A 7,326-nucleotide genomic window follows, 5' to 3' on the forward strand; every position below is an offset into this window, starting at 1 on the left:
ATTGAACTTCCTACCATCCCGATCTTCTCGTCCTTTTCATTTCATCTTCTCTTAGTATCTTCTCAACTGTTTCATTTATTGTACAAAGGAAGTGAAACACGAAACGGAAGCAACTGAAGAAGAAGGAAACGAAATCAGAGCTCAAGTCTGATTTGATTCCTTTCTTTCTTAGCTGCTTCTGTTTCGTGTTTAACTTCCTTTCTACGATCCACAAGGCTTTTCAACAGCAGCAAGATTTGATTAGACATTTGATTGTGTTATTGATCTTAGAACAAACGTAGCTATAGAGCATATCCTGATAATGGAGGCAGTGTCTATGGCAGTTCCGACAATTATAGACTTGGGCCTAGATGAACCTCAGGAGGCTTTTTTATTTATTTATTTTTATTTATTTATTTATAGTATTTTTTTAAATCAATCAAAATAGATTCTTGTAAGTTAATTGAAGAGTGTTATGCTACTTATTAGTTAAGTTTGATGTGTTTTTTTTTTTTTTTTTTTTTTTTTTAAATTTTTTATTTATTTTTTTAAGTTTGTTGTGTTAAAACTTATATTGTTGTGTTTATAAATTATTTGCTTAATTGTAATAATGTTGTTGTGGTGGTTGTTGTCAGTGTTAAGAAATACAGAACCGTTGTTCCAATTCACTGTAATGAATAGGCATAACACAGTAATTATTAATTTTATGGTTTTGTTATGTTAGAAAGGATGATTCATTTAAAATTGTGTTTGAATTATGATAATCAGTATTAAAAATTAGTTTAGATCTTGCCAGTTCTTGGTATAGAATAGAAAAATCTACTACTTTTTTTGTGCAATTGTTTTAGTATTGTTTTATGGTTGTTTTATTTAGCTTTGTAGTTAATAAAAAAAAAAAAGTTTTTAAGCATTGAATAGGAATTGCAGACTATTTATTTGTTTAGGCATTGAAAAATTTTGTTAATTAAAGCAGAGATAAACAATGGGTACCATTTCTATAAGTGTTCAATTGAATAGGAAATCAACTACTGCTAGTTGGCCTTGAAGTAAAATATTGAATGAAATTGTTTAAGCTTATTTATGCTTTCTAATTTCTACTTTCTAGCAAGAGCAATTGTGTGGACAATAGTGTAGGCCATGATTGGCTAATTTAGTTCATCTAATTAGTGTTATTAAATCTAACTTGGCCTAGCCGGTTGGAACGGTAACCCGGTGACCTGGCACATAAACCATTCTAAGTCATCAATTGAATCGGACGTGTCCAAGACCCGGTCAATACCGGTAAAAACCCAACGGGTTATAAGCAAATCATGTGAGCCAGCTGGGTTTTTAATAACCTAGCTAGGTTTGTGAATTATATAAAATTACATTAATAGGTCAATCTTATTGACTTCTTTACTATTTAATGTGTGATAATATAATAATTTAAATAAGAGAAAACTTAAATAAATAAATAAATAAAAATGCACCTTTTAGTTTCATGAAGCCAGTTAGCACTTAGTTTCATGAAGCCAGTTAGCACATTGGTATGAATATATCAGTAAATGTTATATAATTTATTACTTAAGCCTTCTTTTCTTTTTTTCCTTTTCTTTTTCTTTTTATTTTATACATTTTTTGGGCTTTATTTTTTTCGACTGTTGACCCCCTAGTTGAACCAATGATCTAGTGACCTGACTCATAGATCGAATCAATGTACAGTCCAAGTTTAATAACTATGCATCTAATGCTTAAGTTTGGTATATGATTCATTGGTGTTTTATATTTGCATCATAGTGTTTCACTTATTCAATCTCTTTAAAAGAGGAAATGACTGAAAAGCTTAATAAGGAAGGGTATATTGTTACCTTTTTTATGTTTTAAAGAACTCCGCGTTAATTTTTATTTAATAAATTGGCTTAAGGTTCTAATTTTAGTCCTCCGGATGTGAAAGCGAAGGATATGTACTATATATCTTTCGTAATGGAATTTTGTTGGTATAATTGATATCTTTCATAATCGAATTTGAAAGTGTGAAGTTAGTTGAATTTTGTTTGTTTTAAATTCTTGTTTAAATGGATTTGTTTATACTAATAAAAAATTAAAGAATTTTGTAGTAGAATTTCCATTACTATAAAAGATTCGGGTGAAATGTTATGCTATTGAAGTATTATATTCATTTTCCTGTCCATGGTTTGTCAAAAAAAAAAAAAAAAAAAAAAAAAAAAATCATGTCCATGTAAATGTGTAGCCTCTGATTTCCAGCTTTTTGTCGTCCAAATTATAAATAAAGTCTTGAAACTAAATAGAAGAGCTCCTGATTGCATTACGAATTAGAAATTATTAGTGTAAGAAGTATGAACACCAATGGGTGCATTGGAAATTCGGAACTATTGAGTAGGCATGAAATTAGCTCAACCATATTTAAGAATTAAGGTGCTTATACTAATCATATTCAAGCTTGAAAAAATTCGGGTAGGCAATTTATGATATTTTATGGTGTCGTCTCTTTTCTGGTATTTATTTGATACAGATGTTATGCTTTTGAAGCATTATATTCATTTTCGTGTGCGTGTAAATGTGTAACTTATGATTTTGAGCTCTTTGTGGTCTAAATATAAATTACATGTTGAAACTAAATAGAAGAGTTACTCTTTTTTTTTTTTTTTTTTTAGAGAATCAAAGAGAAGAGCTCCTAATTGCATGGAGTTGGCTGATCTTCAAAGGACACCTAATACATTTATCGTACAGCAAAAAAAGCTCATTAACTTACCATTCAAAGAAGGTTGCACTCATAGTTGTAGTTCCATTTTGCTTTACAAAAAGCATGCATGAATCCACATCGGCATCAGATCTTTTCTCCTATAATAAAAGTAAAGGATGTTGCAGGAAGCAAAACACAGAGCACATTTCAGTCTTTAAATGAGAAGAACGACTGGTTAAAGAATCTAGAAACTCCAGGAAGAAAGCCAATTAAACATGTTGCAGGAAAAAAAAAAAAGAAAAAAGAAAAAAGAAAAAAAAGAAACCCACACATGAGATTGCTCAAGCATTTCATCTTTGATAAAAATGCCAAAATAATTGAGTCCTACTCAATTATTTTTTTAGACGGACTTGAGTCCTACTCAAGTCTCTTATTCTTTATAAATTTCTAGTTGAAAGATTCATATTTTGTCACCCTATTCATATTGGTATTGGATCAAGTACTGACGCAACATTATCTTTCATCTCTTCTCCAACGAAGGTGTAGTCATCCCTTTCCTTGTAAACGACATCTATTACTCGTGCAAGATTAAGAACGCGCATAAGGAGAGGCATGGGAAAAGCAGTAGGCCTTATACACTCCTCATTAATGTCCTTCCATGCATCAACAACTGCTTGTTCAATTCGTCATATGCTACTTGCTCTGAGACACCATGCTGCTTCATGTAGCATTCGACTGCTGTGGTAGCATGCCCTCTCTCTTGCTCAAACTACATACAAAGTTTTCCAAAAGGGTAAGTAGAAATTTGGTAATATGTATGAAATACACCTCTCACACTAGCTTATGAAATTTGGTAAAAAAGAAAATTTGGTTGCATACCTTGTGTGTCCTCATGTCATCCATCAGCCTACAAATTATGGATGAAGCAATAATAATCTTGGGGTTGGTAAAGCTCCAATCAAAGGCCTCTTTTGTAACGATGTCACCCATGCCAAGGAAAGACACTATTGTGAGCATAGGGTAAGTAGAGGTTCTTAGAGTGAGATTCATGTACTCCTCCATTGTTGGAATGTGTTTTTGGAAGAACCATTTGGCTTCATCAAAGTAGGCTCGGGCCAAAAGTTTCATCTAAGATAACATACATTAAAAACATTCATGAAATAAGTTGTACATAGGAGAGCATTAAAAAGTTGGAGGGCATGAATAGTTGAGTTGGTTGACTTATACTGCATCTTCTGCATAGGTAACACGGTATGATCTTCCCTGCTTGGCCAACTCTTCATCAGCTACTTTGAAAACACCTAGGAGTGCACGATAGCAAATTTGCATGTAATCTGGAAGTTGGTCTATGCTGCTAATATCCCACCTGAAAATATCATGTACCAAGTACCAATTAAAGTTAGACTAAATTAAAGTTATATATCACATCTAAACATATACTAGTTAATTCTATTGACAAACCTCTCAATCGCTTCAGTGAAGGGCTCAAGTTCTTCAAGTGTTCCGTATGCATCATATATATCGTCTATAACGGATGTCAAGGTAAGAACTTTGGTTAATATTTTTCTAGCAAGTGAGTATTGGGGCTCAAAGTAGACCGACATAATAACAAAGTAGCACTCGACAACTCTGTCTCTTGCAAAAGGTAGCTTCCTCGCAAAATCTAAATCTTTCCACCACCTAAAATTCAAATTGGTTAATTAATATTGACCATTTGTAAGTAACTAAAAAATATATGTACTTTTTCATTTTGGTGTATGGATTTAGAACTAAGTACCTAGTGATAGAACTCAATTCCTCTTTGTGCAATGATAGCACCAGGTTAAAATCTAATTTTGAAAGCTTGAGCAAGTCTTTGTTATGTGAATCATCCTGTTCATAGACTGCAATGTATTTTCGAGCCTCTAGTTGTGGTATGCCCTTGTGCAAGGGCTGCTTTAGGGCACGAGTTATTTGTGCTGCCAATGTATTGTTTGTAGGGTATGTAGTGGATTTAAGGTGAGTGGTAGTGAACTCAAGGGCCTCATCAAGAATGTCTTCTCCATGCACCCTCAAATGTGTAGCTTCATAAAAGGCTAGCATGCCTTCAACATTGCTGGTCATGCTTTCCTTGAATTGACCATCTTTGTCTTTGAACTTATTGAACACATCTGTTTCATAAACACCAAACATATTTAATGAATAAATTTGCTATTATTTTGTGTATATATATATATATATATATATATATATATGAGTACCAGGTACCAACAAGCACATCCCCAAAGAAATGTGGGACATATTTGAAGAAAATCACACTCGGGTCTTACCACATGAAATCTTAAATCCTTGTTGACGTAGTAGTCGAAAACGAAGGGAAACATTGTAGAGATCATCATCAACATCATTATTGTCATTATAAATAGCATATATATGTTCTAGAGCTTCTTCAATTTCTCTTTCAAAGTTGTAAGCCACCCCTAGGCGCTGCAGTGCATTAATTAAGCCCAGTAGTTGTGAAAGATGACCAGCAGAGGCTAAGAGCTCCCTTCTTACCTTTTCTTTCAACTCTTCAACTTCACGTACTTTACGAAAATGAATATCCTACACCAAGAAATATTGCATGAGCAAATTAATAATCATATTGTAATAAAAAAAATACTACAAATATTATAAATAATTTTACTACATAATCTTTGCAAACTAGCATGGCAAATAAACATGTTACCTTGTCCTTGAAAATGTTTTTGATGAAACGGTCACCCCAAATGTCTGGATGGAAATTTACTGTCCGGCGAATAACCTTTGATTTGGCAATTTGGGATGGAGCCCCTGAGACTGGGATAGACATGTTTTTCCTAGTTCAAGAATGACTCTAAGTTTTGAATAGTATGATGGGATTTGTTCTCTGTGAACTTCTTGGGTATGATGTAGAACTTCTTCAAGGCCATAGTATTTATAAGCATTGGAAAGTGAAGTTGTAGGATGATACTGTTATAGTCGGTGAGTGAGCTTTATGAAAAGATCCGTGAATATTTTATTTTATTTGAATAACCTATTAAAATGTAGTTTGTAATTGACAAGAGGCTCCTATGTGTCAAAGAAAGAAGCGACTGAAATCTAACTGTCAACAAATGAAGAATCTAGCATCAAGCAAGCATGCAATTGCAAGTAGACACCTCATGGACAAGTGTCAATTAAAGAGAAATGAAGCAAACTTTTGAACTATTCTTGAAGCTTGTAGCCATTTTGTTCTAAACTTGCACCCAACATAACCAGTAAAATACAAATATGTATATATATATATATATATATATATTTATATATATATATAACAGCACCTAGCAGGCATGCAATTGCAAGTAGACACCTCATGGACAAGTGTCAATTAAAGAGAAGTGAAGCAAACTTCTGTACTATTCTTGAAGCTTGTAGCCATATTGTTCTAAACTTACACCCAACATAACCAGTAAAATACAAATGTGTATATATTCAACAAAAATAAGAATAATATTAGATTCATAACATTTTTATAATAAAAGTTTTGTGGCAATCTATTGTTGATAGGAGCTACTCCACATGTACTTTAGGGGGTTCAAATGTTCAAATGAAAAAAAGAAGAATTTTAGGGCAAATTAAAACTTACCCAACTGCGGTTTAACGAAAATTTAAGTTGCCTACATGTGATTTGAAATTTGACACTTTACTTACTTAAGGTTTGACCGAAATTTAAGTTGTCTATCTGTAGTTTGAAATCTCATGATGCAAGTGTTCCGTTGGATTCTTTTTTATCTTATTTGATCTTGTATTTTTATGTTTTTTGTGTTTCTGGAGGAGAGAGACATAAAAGTGGAACAAAATTACATATTTAGCTTTTTATTTATTTATTTATTTTTATCAAAGGTAGGTTACAAAAGTCTAATTGAGCTAATTAACCGGAGGTAGATAAAGTGTCAAATTTCAAACCACAGGAAGACAACTTAAATTTCAGTCAAATCACAGGTGGGTAAGTTATAATTTGCCCAAAATTTTAAATATATAATTTTTTTTTACTAATTTAATTTTTCCTAAAAATTATTTTTGCATACCTTGACTTCAATCTTAAAAATGCATAGATCAACCTAGCCCAAAATCAAATAATAACATAGATCAACTCATCTCAAAACCAAACAACACAAATCATAGATCACTCTTTCTCTCTCATGAACCTCATCTAATCTCTCTTCTCTATTTGATTGTCTCTATATCTTCGACTCAAAGGGTAAAGAATGAATGGTGGAAGGGATAACAGTTTTTTTTTCACTTGAATAACCAGTTTTTCCCCTCCCTATCAAGAGCCATAACTGTATTTAGCCCATATATATTCTTAAGTAAAAGTTAAAAAAAAAAAAAAAAAAAATTTGAAAACAAAAGCAATGACTAACTAAAAAAAAAAAAATTGCAACTTTTTTTTTTTTTTTTTGAGAAAAAAAATTGCAACTTAAGATCATAGAGAACTGTAAATATTCTTTCGTAATAAGGTATACACATTTCTTACCAATTTTATTATAACGTAGTAAAGGCAGAATCTTGTAAGAGTATAAATTTTTCCTTGCGCTTTTATATAAGCACCGTTTATTTACATTTTATTTATTGTCTCAAAAGAACAAGAACGAAAATTCAATACGATTTAAAATGAATAGACC

The 7,326-nt window shown here is 31.9% G+C and overlaps 1 pseudogene; it reads right to left on the reverse strand.

Annotated features, from left to right (window-relative positions):
* Positions 1 to 3,111: 3,111 nt before the first annotated feature.
* On the reverse strand, positions 3,112 to 5,492 carry LOC115958343 (annotated as a pseudogene).
* Between the last annotated feature and the right edge of the window lie 1,834 nt (positions 5,493 to 7,326).

The sequence above is a fragment of the Quercus lobata genome, chromosome 8 (genome assembly GCF_001633185.2).
Source record: "Quercus lobata isolate SW786 chromosome 8, ValleyOak3.0 Primary Assembly, whole genome shotgun sequence".
Lineage (NCBI taxonomy): Eukaryota > Viridiplantae > Streptophyta > Magnoliopsida > Fagales > Fagaceae > Quercus > Quercus lobata.